General features: G+C 41.1%; 1 protein-coding gene and 1 long non-coding RNA gene across 3 annotated transcripts in view; one reads left to right on the top strand and one right to left on the bottom strand.

Annotated features, from left to right (window-relative positions):
• Positions 1-21,333, bottom strand: part of FRMD4A (FERM domain containing 4A) — a 607,025-nt gene that overhangs the window by 513,903 nt on the left and 71,789 nt on the right. The window lies entirely within an intron of this gene.
• LOC109273707 (uncharacterized) lies at positions 2,421-12,022 on the top strand. Its single transcript, XR_002083206.2, has 3 exons — positions 2,421-2,633; positions 10,076-10,208; positions 11,255-12,022. It is a non-coding gene; the product is annotated as an uncharacterized LOC109273707 (long non-coding RNA).

Raw genomic sequence — 21,333 nt, 5'->3', positions numbered from 1 at the left:
GGCCCTGTGCCTTATAGTTTTTAGGTTGACCCATTTAATCAGGGACAAGTCACAGATTTTGAGGATCAATTTCTCTCTGGAGAGAAAGAGGAAGGAAAGAGTCTCAGCCCTCTGTGTGACAGAGGGCTGTTGCTGGGATCAAAAAGGATACCGTGTTGGGCAAATGCTATTCATTATGTTGACCACTGCCGGTCCCTTCTGGGAATCCATTATCTGCTCTGGGTCTGTGAGCATCGGACACCACGAGGCTCTGCTAAGGTTACTGGTGAGGGTCCCTCTGAGCTTCTCCTAGCAGTGGGGCAGATGTGGCCTTGGTTTCATCTGCTTTAGGAGCATTCATTCCATTCTCCGGCCGTGTCGTTCCAGCATCCTGGGGTAGGTCTGTGCCGTGGACACCTGCCTTTCAGCCGAGTGTCTTTAATGGGACAGGTGAGCAGGAATCACCACTCCCCGCATGCAAATAACACTCAATTCTTCCTTCTAGAGTTCTGCCTTAAGATCTTCTTTCCCAGGAATTTACAGCAGAAAATAAGGCTGTCATCTATTGCAAATTTGCCATGCATCAGGCATTGTACTGAAGGCCTTACATACCTTGTGCCATCTAATCGTGTTTGTATATTGTATGCATGTAATACATAACTATTATCCTAAATTTATGGGAGAAAAGAGAGCTCATCTAAATTTAAACACTTGCCCAGGGTGCCTGGGTGGCTCAGTCGGTTAAGTGTCCGACTTGGGCTCAGGTCACGATCTTGCAATTTGTGAAGTCAAGCCCTGTGTCAGGCTCTGTGCTAACCACTCAGAGCCTGGAGCCCGCTTGGAATTCTGTGCCTCCCTCTCTCTCTGCCCCTACCCCACTCACACTCTGTATCTCTCTCTCTCTCTCAAAAATGAATAAGCTTCAAAAAAATTTTTTTACATACATACATACATACATACAACTTGCCCAAAGTGGTTCAGCAACAAGAAGGAGCGACAGTAAATGAATTCAGGTCTGATCCTGGAGCGAGAGCCGGAGGCTTGGAACACTATGTGATAGTCTGTCCCAAAGTCAGATCATCACCCACTTTATTTCTTCCATGGGGAAATAATAACATACTCTCACCCATCACTTTGCCAAAGGACCTTTTATATATCTATAGCTTTTCCCCTCTTCTTTTCTGAGCAAAATGTACTTTTTTTATTCACTGATTTATTTCTACTCTTCTCTGCTGGTGACCTATAAAAATGTCTTCAAAAATGCGATTCTAACACTGAGAACACAGGAAGGCAGGTACAACATTTCACCCTGAAGCTACTGTCATTTTAATTATCTGGCACATTCATAGAAAAATCTCCGGGAGATGCTTTTTTTTCTTTTCGTTGGTGGTAACATCGCTGGATCATTTAAGAGTTGAAGCCTCGAGAGCAGGGATGCTATTTGGTAGTGGAACACTACAGGCATTAATAAATGTATGCACCACCTTAATGTGCTATCATTAAAAATGGCTTTTTAATTGGAAAAAAGGAAAAGGAAAAGTCTTGTTGAGAATTGCTCCTTTAAAGCTGATAAAAGTAGGGTGGGTGGGGTCAGGCAGGTTTCTCTTGGTCTGCAGTGTAACTACTCCAACCACATGAATCCCAGCCCAAGCTGTGATTGCACAGACTGGCCACAGGGATAGAGAACAGAAAACAAAGATGATGTTCCAAGCAGTCGCTCAACTCAAACGGTGGCGTGCTTTCCTGGGAACACCCGCTCGGGCTCTGATTGGGTCGAGCTCATCCGTTCCAGGAACAGTGGTGCCGTGCTAGAATGCATGTAATACCTTCACACGAGGAACTAGTCTGGAGGAGGGGACCTTTGCGCCTCAGAAAGTGAGTTACATCATGAGATATTTGACGATCTATAAATCAAATCATGTCATGATTTAGAGAAGGCTCCAAATATATCCTTACTTGGGCTGTCCACTGATAATATAGGGTAGGTGTTGATTTTTACCAGAGTTACAATCCTAATACGGACAGAGCAACAATATCGTCATGATTTCTTGCCCACTCCCCCTCCCCATCCCTTCCAAGCCTCCCCCAGCAGAGGCGGGATGGTCACACAGTAAATCTAATACTGTCATACAACTGATGCCGTGTTGGCAGTCACAGTCAGAAACCACACAGGATGAGATACCAGTCGCACGACAACTATGTCTGATTTCTCAGACCTTTTCCAGATGCTTTCCGTTCCCAGCGTGTGTATGATATTTCTATCATGTGGCACAGTCAGTGTGTGTCAGGCCTTTCCCTAAACAAGACTGCTGGTGTATGATGATAAATAGTGCCATGATCAGCAGTGATTCCCTCCCCTCCACATGCTGGCAAAGGTCTCCTAGCAACTGTTGTTAGGGGCAACACCAGCGTGTTTAGTTTAATGCCGGGCAACAGGACAGCTTTGGTCTCCTGAGGGAGGTTCAAGTTTATGCCCTGGAGATTAGAACCCCATCATAAATCCATACCAGTTATAACCCCCCTCGTGCTTGCATAAGACTTAACCATTATTACTAAATTTGCCGATTGAACAAGATCAAAATGGTCATTCTGAGCATATCACACCTTCCACACAGGCAATGGAAAAAAGGTTCGTATCTGATTCTTACAACCAGGTAACAGCTTGGCCTCATTCCCTTTCCTGCTTAATATTCACAATGTTGACTTCACAGTGGTGTCCAAACTGTGAAGCCTGGTATAAAAATAAAAGGTAAAAAAAGAAGAAAAAAGTCCTTTATTAAGCCCCCACTGGGATGCTTTTTTCTCTTAATGCATTTCAAAACGGAAAAAAAAAAAAAAAGGAACAACTCTGCAGTCAGATGCATGTCTGTGTTTGTGGATTACACCACCCCCTACTGATTGATCCTCCTAATGGCTCAGCATTTTGCAAACGAAGAAGCAGTTACCCCAGTTTCATTGGCTATTAATTCAGTCTACATAGATTTCTGCTGGTTTAATTAGCACAGAATATCTCCCACCAAAAGATGTGCTTTCAAAGTATATGATAAAAGAGCCCTAAAAAAGAGCCTATATTAAAAGCAGCCTATAATAAAACGGCCAGATAATATAAACTTTAATTCCATGTCACCATATTTATAAAATAGGCAGTCAGTCCCCATTCAGAGAAAAAAGAATATATCAAACAAAACTCTCCTTTGACCTGAGCTCTTTGGACTGAACAACTCCATAGCGACTCAGTTGGAACTATCTGAACCTGTCATTCGAAAGAACTACTAGGCTTTCTGCTACTGTCAGCGGTTTTAGGATAACCTTTAGATTTAGGCGAGGCTGATTATTCAACGATAATTAAGATTCCTACTTAGCATAAGAGAGATTGCAATGATGAGTTTAAGTCTCGGTTTTTAAAAAGTCTTCCATTCCCAAGAGTGGAAATACAAAAAAATTGCAATGGTTTGAAGGACCCTATCAGTTCAGATACTTACATTCAGAGTTTATATGATTTACATTAAAATTACTTTATTCCTCAGCAGTGATCGTAATCGCCTTCTACAGAGTACTGGAGGGGATTTGTTTCTCCTTTCAAAAAAAAAAAAAATCAATGGAGAATTAAACAGGGGTGGTATGAGGAACAGAAATTGTAAAAATAAAATAAAATCACAGAGCTACTGCCACTTGTAGGTGCATCTCTGCCCGTTTCGATGGGAAGACGGCTTCCTGAGGACTCCGGGAGCACCCATGTAGGATTCTGGCTGACTTAGGAAGCAAGGCCATAGGTGGAAAGTCTTTGGCTCCCTAAGCTTGCTTCAACACCACGCTGCTTGTCTTGGAATGCTAGTAAGCACACAGGTAGGAGGGGGCTGCCACATGCCAAGACAATGCTGGTGGAGAAGAGCCTGACTCTAGAAGGGACGATCAGAAAGAACCCTGGAGAACTTGTTGCTTTATCTGTTCTCTTACTCCTTAAGGCATCTGTACCTCTCCTCACAGGCTAAACACACAATCTTAGGAAATTAAAACCCCCTCAGGTTTGGGGACCTAAGAGATGTGGAGAAAACCGCCACCGTTTCAAAAGCAAAAGGGACAGATCATACTGAGAAAACGGGGGAGGAACTCCACTGGTGATATTTATTATCATTCGGAGTCATGGGGAGCGGACCGGGTGGAGGAGACCATCTGTAGATTTCACTATACTGCCCAAGCGTTTTTATTCCAGTATAACAGCATGTAGTCAGACACATCTAGTACACCTGAGAATCAGACACTAACCAAACATCAAATACATTCCCCAGATTAATTTTACTCCCACAAATCTCTAAGGGGCTGCATGTCTATATTAGCTTTGCAAATATTTATGACATGTCCTTGCTAAGGATGTTGGAGAAATTCAGTGATAGATAGCCCATAGGTACAGGTAGTATATTAACGGTAATAAAAAAATGACAAAAGTCCAGTAAAGATGTACAAAGGATAACTTGCATGTTCACGTGTCCTTTTTAAGGATTTACACCTAAGCCTCTAGCCCATGACCTCTGAACAAAATTACCAAGTAAAACAAAGATAAAGAGGCAATAAATGCCAAATTAAGTCGTGATAGACGGGATGCAAGAGGGGACCCTGTCCTTTGTACGATAATGTGAGAAAAGCAACTAATGTTCCCAAGCCCTTCATGGAGAGGCCAGCCAGGGAGCAAAGAGTAAAAGGGACATTGTCGGTGGGAAGGTGAAGTGGCACGCAATATTGCAAACAATACTTCACCTCCTCAAAAAATTAAAAATAGACCATAGGCTCCAGCAATTCTCCTTAAGGATATATACACCCAAAAGAATCGAAAGCAAGGACCCGATCAGGTATTTGTACACCTGGGCTTCAACTACATGAAGTTCCAAGCACAATTCTCTCTGGTTCACCATGCCAGCTCTCGGGGGAACTTGTCATAGGGGGTCCTGGTCCATAAGGGGCTTATGTCATCTCGATCTTTGTTGTTTTATTAGTACGAGAAAAGCCCCATCCCAGTCATGCCTTCCCAGGGTCACAGATTAGCAACTCTGACTGGAGGCAGAAGGAGGGCTTTACTTTCTTAGACTATCTTTGGGAGCCAACTTTCTGGTTCCTACGGGGACTGTGTCTTTTGCACCTTCTTTTGGGACACTCTTATGTCTGTGGCTAAGCTGTAAAAGGCTTATTGGACTGAGTTGCTATTGAGATTAATATGTTACTCATCAATGGCCAGATGATGGATCCTTTGAATTGGCTATACTTAAAAAAAATAACAGACAGTCCCATCCTGAACAATTGTCCTATTGGTACCTATGGAAACACCAAGTTAAAAAGTGGACACAAAGAAATATAATGGCTAGCCTTAGGGATAGCAAAATGAAAGGACGGAAATCAGACTTATAACAAAAAATTAAAATCCAAGATAAACTCCTCTTCTCAAAATCTGGCCCCATCTGCCTGTTTCAACTTCCCTTTCCCTGTGAGATTTACACAGAACACTCCAGCCTAATCTCCAGTGTCACAGTATACAGTGTGCTCATGTAAATGTTGTAAGTCGGGAAGTGAATTTAGCAGAAACACCCCAGACAGGGGGTAGGGCTCATTTTGCTGTTCTGTGTAACTCTCCCAACTTTCCAGGGCTCTCTAATCAGGCTCGGGCAGCTTCAGGCCTTCTTATACAATGTCCCTGGCAGATGTATCTTACTTAGATTCCCCACTGCAAAGAACTCAGGCCTCCTGGACAGCAGCACATCTTATAAATTATAAAGTCTTTTTACTTCCACTTTCAGAAGATCCTACCGAAGTTAGGAGCTAAAAGGATTAGTGGCCATTCACAACCCCACTCAGAGGGACCTAGATTGGCTATCAAGGGGTATTGTTCCCATCCATGAGTATATGGTAGTTATCGGGTAAGCCAGCCGGCCCCCTTGAAAAAACCCTATTTTCTCACAGAGAAAACAGAGAGCCGTAATCTCTCCCAGGCCCTCATACAAATGACCAGGAAAGATCTCTAAGCTGGAGGCTCATGTTCAGGGGCAAACAGAAGCCATGGCAGAGGTTCCCCCCTAAGCTGAACTAGTCCAAGGTTGGAATGTACATTCAAACAGAAGACTTTTGGTAAACACTTTATACATACTTTAAAGACATACGCATTAGGGGTGCCTGGGTAGCTCAGTCGGTTAGGTGTCCGACTTCGGCCCAGGCCATGATCTCATGGTCTATGGGTTTGAGTCCCGTGTCGGGCTCTGCTTCAGATCCTCTGCTTCGCTCTCTCTGCCCCCTCCTCTGTCATGCTCTTGCTGTCTCTCTCAAAAATAAATAAACTTAAAAAAAAAGACATAATGCATTAAATCCCACAGTTCTAGAACACACACACACACACATCTTTTAATTTCCATACTTGTTGGAAATCTTCCTGGGATACAGAAGCAAATTAAAGGAAATGTAGTTGGATGGGCCGGTCAGCCTTTGGATATCATTCGGGCTACAACTCAATTTTGTGTGGGGGGGAACTGGAAATAACCAATTTCTACAAAACCAGAAATGTGACTCTAGAGGCAATTCGATCTCGTCCATCCTTACCAGTCCCCTTAACTTCACGTATGCATCTAAACATGCTTGTTGATACTGGGATATTAAAAACAGAATTGTCCTGAAGCTAAGAAAAAAGCTAACATTTAAACCACTCTAGACCTCTGATAAAAGGAAAATAGTCCCTTTATAAAAACATCTTGGAGAAAACTTGGATACTTTCTCTGTGCCTTTTTAATGTAGATTTTCAAACTCCCCTTTTCTAGGACCAAGGAGCCATTCTTTGAAATACAAACTTTGGAGGGGCACCCGGGTGGCTCAGTTGGTTAAGCACCTGACTTCGGCTCAGGTCATGATTTCATGGTTCACGTGTTTGAACCCTGCATTGAGCTCTGTGCTGACAGCTCAGAGCCTGGAGCCTGCTTTGGACTCTGTGTCTCCCTCTCTCTCTCTGCCCCTCCCCCACCTGTATTCTGTCTCTTTCTCTCCCAAAAATAAGTAGAACATTAAAAAACAAATATTGAAATGCAAACTTTGGAGACATTATTTCCTTCAGGGGGAAAAGCAAGGAGGGAGGGTAGTATTTGGAAATGGGGTTTCAGCCATCTCAACAGGTAAACTTAACTTATTCCAACTGCCAAGATAAAATTTGGATATGACTATTCTCTTGTAAACTGGTGAGTTTTGTGTTGTTGCGTCTGACTCATGGCTAAAATGTTAAGGCAGTGGCTATGGGGGTCTCGGTTTGCCAAAATTAATTTGTAAAAGGGCTCTATTTAATTGGCTTAAAAACAAATAAGTACTTATATAAGAATTGGATATTCCAAAATTTCCAGAAATATAAACCCAAATGTTTTTCAAATCCACACAATCTGGGATAATCTTTGGTACATAAAAGCTGGTGGAAGTTTGTTAGTTTAATTAAAATAGGTATGCCTTCAGGGTTATCAACACTGATTATAATTCAGATACATAAGCACCTGGGTTTGCTAATAAACTTCATGTTATCTCTCTTACGGATCCGTCAGCAAAATGGGATGATGGCTGACTTTGTCTCGTGTCTCATGAAGTTTCATGGGTAATCGAAATATAACTGTTCCAAGCACATGATTTAGATGTAAGTGGGACAAGAATTTTTAGGTAAACTTTTTTAGCAAATTATGTTTTTATGAAATGTGTACTTAAAATAGTTTCTCAAATCTTTTTGGTAACTTGAAACCTTAAAGTTTCGCTAAGTTAAATAAAGTGATAGAAAATTTGATGAAGGAGGTGGAATATGTGTGATATTCCTTGGACACTCCTGGCCACCCAAGAACAAAGGAAAGGGGTTTAAGTGCTTGCCACGGTAATATGGGAAACTAAGGCAAATGAAACATTAAATTCCCTTACTGCCTACAGCCCACGGGCAAATCCTTGAGACCGGCAGAGTGACCTCCCTCTAGGAGCTCAGCGGCCTGGATGATGACACTTGTCTAGGGGCAAAAGGGAATCTTGGCTTAACATTATCCTCACCCCCCAGGATCCTGTAAGTCTACTTTAACATATAAAAATTCCTTTGGAGACTTCCTTTATCTCAACTCCCCCAAGATATATGCTGGCAATCATGCCCCAAGCTTATGGGCCCCTGATGTACATGTGAAGGGTCTCATGACTGAGGTTTTACTAAACAGTAATAAGTGACATTTTCCTAACAGCAGCTAGCCCCTCAAGGTCCTGGAAACCTTGCTTCCAAAATTTCTTAGAAATTTACTCTATCCCTAACCCCCTCCCAACCTGAAGATATATGAACAGTTACCCGTCATGACCCCAGTGAAGCTCTTTCTGCCCATGGGGGTCCTGTCCCAGTGCTTTAATAAAAACACCTTTTTGCACCAAAGACATCTTCAAGACTTCTTTCTTGGCTGTCAGCTCCGAATCCCCTCACCATCACCCCCAAACCCCATCAAAATTCATTGAATATCTAGATCATTTCCAAATAAGACACTGAAACATTAATTACTGAACATAGCCTTATGGATTTGGGCCTTCTTATTGCAGAAAACTAAAGATAAATTTGGGTCTATTCGTAAGCATGTCTTGCATGCATAAGCATCCATTAAAGGATGGAGCTATGAAGAAACGTGTTTCCAGAAATTATGAGATATATTCATAAACCTTCAATCTACAGAATGCTGGTGTAACAGTTCTAAGGGGTAAGTATTCCAATTAATATATGTGATTAGAGCTACCAAAAATAGTAAGGGAAAGAATTGTGTATGTAAAGGGGATAGAAGTATGTTTCTAGACAAAGAAAAGATATGAAATAAGGAAATGTATTTTTGTTAAGAGAAAAGAAAGCACATGTGTCCTAAAGTAAAATTTGTTATTTCAAAATGGGAAAGGTAGAAATAAAGCAAAAAATCAAATAAGTTGGGAAAAAAGAGCATCTTACCCTGTGTGGTCAAGTTGGCTAAAACTGAGTGTATTACAAGGGTTATAAAATTAGGCTTTAAAATCAGTAGCGTACTTACATAAAACTATAATAATTTTCTTTCACCTGCAAAAAGAACAAAGTTTCCTTGTACCACTGGTCTGCCCTTGATAATAATATATTATAAAATATTTTTCTTTACTTCTTAAGTAATCTGTCTAGAAAACAAAACTTTTGTGTTTTACCAAAGTAATTTCCTGGGCTTCATGTTGACATCATCTGATCTTTGATTATTTAAAAGAACTGAGTCTTCTCAATATTAAAAGGGCTAGATTTTACTTATGACTATGTAACCTTTTGTATTTGCCTTTGAAATATTTTATTGCCACTTTGATTAAATAGATAACTGAGGATTGTCTCATAATCATCTGTGATCCTTATTTAGCCAAGTATCCAAGCCTTTTGACATTCGACAAACATCCCCAAATCAAATTCTAAATGAAGTCTGTTTGACCTGGAACTAACTTTGAGATTTGCCAGATGGGTCCCTAGAACACTGCAAAATATTTGTTCTTTCTCCTTCTAACAACACAATAATTGGACTTATTTGATATGTTAAATCATGTGGCAAGCAATGTCAAATAAATGATGATAAACATTCTTAGGTTATATTGTATGGGTAAGCGTTATTAATAAAAGTGTTCCAGAAATTGTATAAAGTGCCTAGAAACCTGATATGTCCTGGAATGTTATCCCCTGTAATTCTAGTTACTATCTTGAAATGTTGTACATTACAGAAATAACCAAATTTCCTTGTCAGCCATATTATAATGAATTCTCATCAGATCGTTAATCATGGCCATTGTTAAGTCTTTTAGCATTTAGTTATTGCTTTACTCTGATGTTTTTGCAAAAGTGTTTGATCTTTAGTGAGACTCAAAGAAAGAATTCCAAGTACAGGTTTCTGATCACTTTAAGATCATACCATTGCACTCTGTAAAAACTTATGAAGCTCCTATGAAAAAACTGGATTCATAAAGCTGTTAACGAAAGATCAACAAGAATTAATTAAATGGGACCAAATGAACTATGATGATTATAGTTTTTATGACTTTTTGTTTAAAACGTTGCTGGTTCTTTAATGTTTTGTTTTTCCAGATGTAAAGAACACTTTTCTCTTTTTTTCTGAAGCTAATTATGACTTACAGCCATTTGTTAAAGTGTACTTATGTGAACAAAGATGAAATAATTTTTCTCCCTACCTGATCCCTACAGAATTTGGAAACTCTTAGTGAGTGTGTAATCTTAGTTCAATATATTTATTTGCATAAGTTCAGGAAGAATCTGTTCTCCTTGTAACAAGACACAACTGGAAAGATTGGTTACACTGCCACTGATATAATATGACTGGTATGTTATATCTGACAGTAATGTACATAAAATCAGATATGCCAGACAACCTTAAGGAACTAAGATGGACTTTTTACAGCCAATAAAGCCTCTTAGAAAAAATAAATCCTAGTACTTGCTTATAGGATTCCTATCAGCCTAACCAGGTGAATAAGGTGAGTAAGAATGGTGACTTCCTGGCAGGTGCAAGAACCTCAGAATATTGTGGGTCTCGGAAAAAAGAGGAATTCACCAAAATCTATAGGTGTTGCAGGGAAAGTCTGCAACTTTCCCTGGCTTGGCTTCCTAGACTTGAGAGACTTTTTAAGTTCATTTGTTAATTTTGAGGGGAGGGGGCAGAGAGAGAGAGAGAGAGAGAGAGAGAGAACCTCTCTCCATGCTGCCAGCACAGAGCTCAATGCAGGACTTCATCTCACAAACCGTGAGATCACGACCTGAGCAGAAATCAAGAGTCAGACGTTTAACCAACTAAGCCACCCAGGCACCCCTCAACAGATTTTTAAAAGTTCAATTTGTGATTCCTTCTGAAAAGTTCCAGCAAAGCAGATTTAAAAGAGCCTATATGATCAATCACTATTCTTGCTGCAATCACTATTCTATTATTCTAGAAATAATCCGGCCAAACTTACAGAAACTAGGCTTACTTTGTAAACATATTAGTTTTAAGTCTGCTGTCTCTGGTAGGAATGAGGGCGATTATAGAGAGAAAAAAATGTTTCAACAGCAACTACAATACCCACGTATGGATATTAGATTCAAGTTCTCTTAATTGTGTTTGGGGCTTTACTGTTTACCTATAGACTGGACTGGATCCTCAATTCTTTTGGTTTCCTCATCTAGCTACAAATCTCCAAACTATTTCCAATTTGATTAGGAATCCTTTGACTTGGAATCACTGACAACTAAAACTACCTTTTTTTCCTGAAGCCCTGTAAACTGAAGCTAGATGACGTGATACAAACCTCAAAGAAAATCTGAAGCCACAATCGCTCACTTGAGCCAATCTTCTGCACACCTGCTCCTGGATGGGCTACTCATGAACTTTACTGGTGTACCCAAAAATATCACCAGAGACGTTCAAACTGCAAACCAGGAAAACCCGTCAGATTGCCACTGCCTGACCCCACGCCATCTAAAGATGCCTCGAGCCTGACATCTAGAAATCTCGACCGGCAGCTCCTGGGACTCAAAACTTTGTTTTTCTTTTGTTCCTATAGAAACATCTCTTATTAATTACTTGGTCGCTTGCACAATATAGGCCTAACTTTGGGAGTCCTGCTGCATCACCGCTTCTTGAAATGAGACACTGCTTCCTGAAATGGGACTGCAGGGGAGAAGAATTTGTCGCCCTAGAAATGTGCGTCTTCGGCATGAGGATTACTGTGAGCTGAAGGCGATCAAACCCCAGCAGATTCAGGAAAGGCTCTTTTCCTACCCCTAACATGTCTAAATTTACATTAGAAAGGTGTCCTGTACCGGGAAGAAAGTTATTAGCAGAGATAGCTTTACCTAAGAACCGTGTCTGCATATCCTCTGGCTTCCTGTGAATGGCCTTCCTCCTCTTTATATCCCCAGACCCCCTATCTGTTTCCTTGGCTCAGAGTGTTATATGAGCCTCAATCACCTATCTGCCCTTTGGCTCTCGTATTTTTACTGGGCTCCCATAGGTATAAAAACGTATTTTTCTACTGTTAATCTGTCTTATGTCAATTTGATTATTAGACTAGCCAAAGAACCTAGAATGGAAGAAGGGAAAAATTCTCCTTCCCTACAAGATGGATGGTGGTGATGGTTGCACAGCAGTGTGAATGTAATTAATGTGACTGAACTAATTACTTAAAAATGGTTATGATGGTAAATTTCATGTTTTGAGCACTTTACCACAGTTTTTTCTTTTTTAATGGGGGAAAGGGAAAAGTTGGTACTGAGACTGCAATCTAAGTATAATCAGGTCAGTGACGAAAGTAGCATCAAACATCCATCTCAAGTAAAATCTCAAATAAAAAAATGACCATCTCTGAACTTCACCTCCATTCCCGCGACACACAAACACTGACAAAATTCCACGCACGCGTAAAGTGAGAAGTATGGGCAGACATACTATATGAGGTGTAAATATTTGCAGTCATAAACCGTTAAAAGGGAAAGTAAACTGTTACTGTGGTTTATTTAGCCTAGGCTATTTTTGCTATAAAAACAAATAAACAACCTGATGCTGAACTGAGCACCTTACATATATAATCTCTAATCCTACAATGACCCTGCAAGGAGATATTATGCCTCCATTTTTCAGGTGAAGCAGTTAAGGCTAAAACACCACAGACTTATGATTCTCTTTCACTGTAATATAATGTTCCTTTAATATTCATGCCTCATTTGACCAATAAGAACCATTATGAGTCATTTTCTGGAACCCCTCAGCGGCTCTAATGTTCTTTCTCCTTAAGATTAAAGAAACAAGAGGGGCGCCTGGGTGGCGCAGTCGGTTAAGCGTCCGACTTCAGCCAGGTCACGATCTCGCGGTCCGTGAGTTCGAGCCCCACGTCAGGCTCTGGGCTGATGGCTCAGAGCCTGGAGCCTGCTTCCGATTCTGTGTCTCCCTTTCTCTCTGCCCCTCCCCCATTCATGCTCTGTCTCTCTCTGTCCCAAAAATAAATAAACGTTTAAAAAAAAAAAAGATTAAAGAAACAAGGGACGCCTGAGTGGCTCAGTCGGTGCTGACAGCTCAGAGCCTGGAGCCTCCTTCGGATTCTGTGCCTCCCTCTCTGTCTGTCTCTCTCCCGCTCACACTCTGTCTCTGTCTCTGTCTCTCTCTCTCTCTCAGGAAAAAAAAAAAAGATTAAAGAAACGATTTCTCTGCCTCACTTTATTAACATCTAAATACATACTATCTTTCCAGAAGAACAGTCTTTGGTACGCAGAGACCTTCCTAGCTCTTATACCCTTTTACAGGATCTTGCACAAAAGGTTCAGCATCGTAGCACCCAAGGTGTAACATGAAGACGATGATAACCCCTGTGCTCATTCTCATGACAAGTTTGTCAAAGACGATGCACAAGAGCTTAGGTTGTGTCCTGAGGAGGAAGTTAAGTCATGAGCCTTTCTTAGGCTCATAGGGTCAGGAGTAGTGGTGTTGGAGGAGGGTGGGGGGCTGAGGTATGGAGGCTGATCAGCCCAGGGACAACACCTTAGGCACTGGAGTCAGAAAGCTCTCTTGGGTCCCCATACGAAACATCATTTTCATGAGTTTAAAAAAAAAATTACTTTTGGAAACAGGCAACGGTACATGGTGAAACCTTACCCTAAACCAAATGATAAAAGTAAGTCAAGTTTGCTTCCTGGTCTCCCCTCCCCCACCCCCTCTATGGGTGCTCGTGCAGAGTTGGCATCTGCTATCTGACCCCCCCCCCCCCCCATAACGTGAGCTGGTGTTAAATGAGCATGCGCTATGGGCCAGGCAGAGGGCCGAGCACCTCATCAAGGTCACGTTTGTATTCTCACGCAACGTTACGAGTTAGATAACCAATTAAGACCGGCCAGATGTAAGGAGACCCATCTTACCCAACGAAAAGACCCTCTGAATACCACTTGTTATCCAGTTAACTACATAAACTCTTAGGACAGGAGCTAAAATAAATATGACTTATAAAATTTAATTTATTAATTCAGTCGCGCATACCTATTTAAAATCACATCCTATTTGAATTATACATTACTGTAGAAATATTGCTTTTTTCTGGTCTTACGAATCATTACATAATTTATTCACCAACGTGTTCTTTTTCTCTACAGCCACATTTGGAGTCCTTCAGTTCATCTTTCTCCCGACTGGTCACTTTCATTTCCATCTCAGTTGTATGAGATGTAGCACACTGTCACTGGAAATTTTATCCCAAGCCACAAATACCCATTAATATAACATTAGGACAGTTGTTCCAGTTATTCAAACCTTAGGTGTCTATTCACGAGCTCTGCAATGTAGTCATTCACCTCCGTGCCTTTTACAGGAATCCTCAGAAGGTTTGCTTACAATGGATCCAGTATTTGCATTCAGGAGGTCATTTTCCCAGAAACGATTGCTGAATCTGTGTTCGATTCACTTGCCTTCTTTCTGGTTCTTGATTCTGTCGTGAAGCTTCTGTAAGCATCCTAAACCAGCACTGACTGAACTCATGTCAGGCCAATGTATTTTCTTTAGACAACACCGTGCTTTTTTCAGTTAAAGTAAACAAGACAGTATCCCAAAATGTGAGACACTCTGTAAGGATTACAATATGTGCATATGCTTTCTTTTCTTTTTCTTTTTTTAATGTTTATTTATTTTTGAGAGAGAGAGGGACAGAGCGTGAGCAGGGGAAGGGCAGAGAGAGGGAGGGAGACACAGAATCTGAAGCAGGCTCTAGGCTCTGAGCTGTCAGCACAGAGCCCGATGCAGAACTCAAACTCATAAACCGGGAGATCATAACCTGAGCTGAATTCGGATGCCCAACCGACTGAGACACCCAGGCACCCCAGATATGCTTTCTTTTCTAAGGGGTGATTTTGGTAAAAGCCCCTGTACCTTTGGTCCATTTTATAGAACATCATTAATCCCATTTTATAGATCAGGAAACAGGTTCGGAAGTGAAAGTAACTTTGCTAAGATCAAAGACTTAGTGTCTGAATAACATGTAGCTGGGACTGCAGGCTAGGGGGCCATCTGTTGAACCACCGACTACACTGCCCATGGTCTCCCCAGTATGGCCCCTGACCTCCTGTCCACTTTCTGCAGCTAATTCCCCTTCCAGAAATTCCCAGCGGCTTTCAGAATCCATGCCAATTCTCACTTCTTTCTCTGATCCCATCATTTCACTTACAGGAAATCATCTGAAGGAAATAATCAGAAAGATTCACAATGATTCAGCCTAAGGAAATTGTGATAGCATTACTTTTAAGGGAAAAAAACTTGGAAACACACTGAACATCCACAATGAGCAATGTGTCTAACTAGATGCTCACAGTGAAATGCTAAGCAGCCTTGTTTACTGTTCATGAAATAGTGGAAAAAATAAGAAGTTGTATAATAGGATTCTAGTTTCATCTTTTTAAACAGTATATATACATCAAAGAGGACTGAAAGGAAGAACAACATGTTAACTTGGTTAATTAGTGGGTGATGGAATCAAATGAGATGGCGATTTTATTTCTTTTTTTTTCATGGCTATTTTATTTCTATTTTTCTGTTTTATACCCTCTCCTCCAAAACATTATGCCTCCTCCAAAAGAAGAAGTCCAACAGTGAGAATTAGGCAGCAAAGAGAGAGGAAATGTGTCCACATGGAATGACAAGAGAAAAACCCGGGTGAAAATGGTGTCTTAGTTCATAAACTGTTGCCTACACCACTTTCACAAAGGTGTTGCCCTGCCAAAGGATTTTCCAATTAAGGGGAAAAGATTAAGGTTGTAATCCTGGGAAGTTATCAAGTCCAAAATCTGTTTGGTCTCTCTATTACAACTGCACAGGTATAAAAGCCTGTCTTACAGAATCAACTAAGTGTACAAATGACTTGGCCATATGTCAGACCCTCGGCCATGGCCAAAAATCAAGCGAGCTCTCCTAGAGAATTAGCCAGTGCTCTTTTAACTCAGCCCCTGGCTCAGGCATGTACTAGGTGGGAAGTAACAGATTTAGCAAAAATGGCACATTCTCTAGCCTTGGGGAGTCCACTAATCCAGCAAAAGACATGTTGATGAAGACATGGACACAGTGAGCAGAACAGGAATGAGCACTCTTTGGGGAAGGCCCAAAAGTCACAGCCGGTCACTTGCTGGTATCTGGGAGTAATGTCCAGTACCTGGAGAGCTAATGGAGTAATGACTGAAAAAGGTAATAGAGGTCCAATTTGTATTCATTGCCAGGTAGAAACAAGACTGCCTTTTAGAAAGTTACCATTCTACACCCCTGCCACATGATTTCTGGCCATGTTTAAAAACTGGCCTCTTTCAAGAGATCATAATTCCCAACGAGAACAAACAACAACAACAAAAACAACATGTACACAACTCATATGTAAACTCTGTGGTGGGCAGCATCTAAGATGGCCCTGAATGATTCTCAGCTCTTGGTATTTACTCCCTAGGATAATTCCCTCTCTGTAAGAGTGGGGTGGACTTACTGATTTATTTCTAATACATAGGATCCAGAGGAAGTGATGGCACATCACAACTGAGATTCAATTCTAAGATTGTGGCTTCTATCTTAAGCATCTTCTCTCTCTCTCTCTCTCTCTCTCTCTCTCTCTCTCTCTTTCCTTACTCTGGGGAAATCCAACTGTCATGTCACAAGGAAAATCTGTTGAGGCCATGTGGTGAGGGATCCAGGCCTGCCAAAACCAAGTGAGGGAGCTTGAAAGCAAACATCCCCCCAGTCGAGCCTTCAGATGAGAGCACAGCCCCAGTCAACAGCTACAGTCTCTTGAGAGATCCTGAACCACAGGCATCCAGGTGAGCTTCTCCCAGACCTCTAACCAACAGATACTGAGAGATATTAAGTGTCTGGTGTTTTAAGCCATTCAATTCTGGGGTAATGTGTTACATGGATTAGTTATCTACATAACTAATACAGACTCCAAATAGAACTTCCAAAAAGAGCTTCCAGGTGATATTAATGATCTTTGAAATATGATTCACTGAGTTCTTATGTGGACTCTGGATCAATATTCCTGGGAGTTCATACCCCAGTTCCACCATTTACTGGCATGTAACTATAGGCAGATTATTTAACCTCACTGTCCCTCAATTTCCTGGTGAAATGGGAATAATAATACCACCTAGTTCATAGGATAAAGATCAAGTGACTGTGTGTGGGGGGGGGGGGCACTTACAATGGTGACTGGCAAAGAGTAAGTGATATATACATGCTTATTATTATGACTATTAAAACATATAATAAAAAAATGAGACATCAGTATCATACCCTGTAATTTTTAATTTTTATTTCTTTTATATTTTATTTTGACAAAACTTCAGATTTACACAAAAGCGTCAAGAATAGGAAAAAAGAATGATCAGAAACTCTTCTAGATTCCTCAGATGTTAGCATTTTGTTCTATTTGCTTTAGCCTTCTCTTTCATATTTTTTTCAGACTGACTTAAAGAAAAATGCATCCCTAAATACTCCAGTGTGTCTTCAAGAAACAAGGAATTTTCTTACATAACCACAGGAAATCATCAAAATGGAGCAATGAACATTGAAGCGACATTATCATCTACTCCACAGATCTTGACGTTTCCCTTTTGTCTATTGTTCCAATAACGTCCTTTATACCAAAAGAAGATCCCAGATCATGTGCTGAATTCAGTTGTCATGTCTCTTTAGTCTCTATAATCTATAACAGTTTCTGACTCTTTTTTTGTTGTTGTATTTTATGACACTGATATTTTTGAAGAATAAAGGCTAGTTATTTTAGAGAATATTCCTCAGTTTGAGTTTGTCCACTGTTTCCTCAAAATGAGATTCAAGTTACACCGTCTGGCAAGAATATTCCATAAGTGATGCTGAGATGTCAGGGCATGATATCAGGCAGACCTACTGTTGACCAGTGCCATTTCTGGCAATGTTAGCTTTGATCATTGGTTAATACGATGCCTGCCAGGTAACTCTAATGTTACTATTTTACTGTTTGTAACAAAAAGTACAGTCTGAGACTACATGAATATCCCTTCATTACTCAAACTTTGATCCACGATGCTAAAACCAATGAATACTATCCTGGTTGGCAGATGGCGTTTTTCTAATTCCTTAACTTATTTTACATTTATTAGTTAACATCCTACTATAAGGAAAACCCATTCCCTGCTTCCTCACTTACTTGTTTATTCCTTTATTTATATCTGTGTTGACTCATGGGTTCTTACCTTATTAATCTTTTACTATCCATAATTTTTATTAAAACCAAATATAAATCTGAAGAGCTCTAAGTCAAATAGACTCCTATGACAACACTTATGGGCCAGGAAAAGATATGCTCATCTCTAAAAGACACAGGTAGGGGCGCCTGGGTGGCTTGGTCGGTTAAGCGTCCAACTTTGGCTCAGGTCATGATCTCGCGGTCCGTGAGTTCGAGCCCCGCGTCGGGCTCTGTGCTGACCGCTCAGAGCCTGGAGCCTGTTTCAGATTCTGTGTCTCCCTCTCTCTCTGCCCCTCCCCTGTTCATGCTCTGTCTCTCTCTGTCTCAAAAATAAATAAACGTTAAAAAAAAATTAAAAAAAAAAAGACACAGGTATGTTTTCTCTTATTAGAGCAGAGATTCAGCTCATGTTAAAATTTTTTCATTGTCTTTGCCTATGCTCTGGTCAACGTTATTACTACTGAAGACTGAGAAACTGGGTTGGCATTGTTATTAATCATTCCTGCAAAACATGAAAGCAAGGAACATTCAAGATAAATAGTGGGCATCTCTTCTAAGAACTTAAGAAACCAGGTTCAACCCCAATATTTTTTCAGCAATTAGGCAAAGAATCTCAACGCAACTTTACCTTTTCATATAGATTTTTGTACAAGTATAATCAACATTGAGAATGGACTGAATTTATAGGGTGCAAAATGGGAAAGTAATTTTTTAAACTACCACCTTTAAAAAATTCTAATTTCTCTTTCCCAGCCCTGAACAGATCTGAAGCTTTGCGCATTCTTTCTGGTGTCCGAAGAACCTCATTAAGCACTTGAATCTCTCATTCAATTTAACGCTTCTTTCATAGGGCGCCTGGGTGGCTCAGTCTGTTAAGCATCTGACTCTTGATTTTGGCTTAGGTCATGATCTCATGGTTGTGAGACAAGCCCCAAGTTGGGGTCGAGCTATACCCTGCGGAGCCTGCTTAAGATTCTCTCTGTCCCTCTCCCTTTGCTCCTTCTCAAATCACACACTCACGCACACACTCTCTCTCTGCCTCTTAAAAAAAAAGCTTCTTCCCAGCTCAGAATAAACACATGAACATCCCTGACCTGCAGGAGGTGAGAGAGAATGGTGGTCTTTTCCTTATCACTCTGCTCATTGTTCCCTCAACCCACACAGGACCAAGGATGGGATGGGAGGTAGAGTGGGGAGCTGGATTAAGTAAGCCAAATCTTACTCGACTGGTAATGTAATTTAGCTATGTGTCCTCAGTGGGGCAGCTCTTTGTTTTTCTCCCTCTCTCACCAGATGCTTCTGTGGGTCCATTTGAGAGGGCCCATTTCAGGCACCTCCAGCTTACAGTTTCCCTTCTCAGGTAATGCAATTTCTCATTAACCCCTCATGATGAGGCTCCTCTGTTGACTTCTGTAGCACACAATGACTCAAGAAAAGATTCAGTGTTTCTGCCCCTAAGTGCTGGTGAAACCACTTTCCACCAGTCAGCCCTTCTTTGAGCTCTAATCATAATTTCACCATTAGACCTTCTTCCAGGAACATCCATGCAACAACATGGTACCTTTCTGCTACCTTGACTCCAGGGAACCAAAGTCAATTTCTTCCAGAAACTCATCATACACGACCTGGGGTGCACCTACAGGTGTTTCCAGTTCAGAATGCATTTAATGAGGATGATATGTCAGCTTCTTCTCCCAGAAGATAACCCCACCCTCTACAAATGAGTCTTTGGAAGTGCCCTTCACTTGGTCTGGGGTGGAAGAAGGACATCCCTCTCAGGAGGGAAAACACTGGACAACCTGACAACTCTCTTCAAAGAAATGCTGACTCCTTTACCATCTGAATCCTGCTTTCTCATATACAGGCTTGAAGTGGGATCTGGCTAGGGTAGAAGGACCAGTTTCAGGCCCTTGTTTTCCTGTAAATATCATCAAAGGGGCCAAAAGGAAAACAAAACAAAACAAACAAACAAACAAATAAACAAACAAAAAACAGAGTTTAAATTCTGGATGCCAAAAGGGGATAAACGTAATTTTTAAGATTACAGAATACAAGCAGTTTTAGTAAGCACCTTTTTTTAGGATATGAGGGCTCTTGTCACCTTATTTGTCTGATACATGCTATAAAATAAATGCTTTGTGAACTGTGTTTTTCCACAGTGCCAAATACATTTTATAAGAATGGTAGAGCCTAAGTTTCAAGGAGGAAGGGCAGGTGGGTGAGGAAGGGCTTGTACAAATGTTTAAGAAACTTTCCTTTTTCTATGAAGGCCTCTTGATGGAGGATCCCAATCTATAGAACACTAGTTTCCAAAGACTCACTTCATTTGCCTCCAAACTTCTTAACTTTCTATTAAGAATGGCAGCTGGGGGCACCTGGGTGGCTCAGTGGGTTGAGCGTCTGACTTCGGCTCAGGTCATGATCTCACGGTTTGTGGGTTTGAGCCCCACGTTGGGGTCTGTGCTGACAGCTCAGGGCCTGCATCCTGCTTCAGATTCTGTGTCTCCCTCTCTCTCTGCCCCTCCCCCACTCACGCTCTGTCTCTCTCTCTCTCTCTCTCTCTGAAAAATAAATAACATTAAACAATTTTTTAAAAATGGCATCTGGCTTGGAGCCCAAGAAGCAAGCTTCCCTGGCTTTCTACTGAGAAACCTATGTATAGGAAAAGAAAAAAAGAGCTTACGACCATTTCAAAATTAGAAGTGGCCATTGATTTGGTGCTAAAATCTAGGAAATATTTCCATTATCTGCAGAGAGTATGAAAATGTTAGCCAACGAACCAAGCCGTCCTCCTAAAGTTGGGAGGATGACTCTTCCTGCTTCTCCCATTGTCTGCTTCCTCTATTTATAATTCTGAGATAAGCTGAAAGCTGAGCAGTCTTCTCTATTGCCTAATTGCTACTTCCTAAAGTAGGCATAATTGTGCTTGTACCAGATCTCTTCCACATGACTGGCCAGAGCAATCCTCAGCAAAACAAATCAGGCATCGAAACTGGTATTGGGACACTGCATCAAAGTAGGATGTCCAAAAGGAGATGCAGGTGAGGACACAAGAGCCCAGGTACTATCGCTTACAGGAAGTTGTACATTTCAATGCACCACCATGTTGAAAATTTC

The sequence above is a fragment of the Panthera pardus genome, unplaced genomic scaffold (assembly GCF_024362965.1).
Source record: "Panthera pardus isolate Hobbes unplaced genomic scaffold, ASM2436296v1 HiC_scaffold_6, whole genome shotgun sequence".
Taxonomy (NCBI): domain Eukaryota; kingdom Metazoa; phylum Chordata; class Mammalia; order Carnivora; family Felidae; genus Panthera; species Panthera pardus.
Note: the sequence above shows the minus strand (reverse complement) of the source record. Positions and strands in the feature narration are given on the sequence as shown.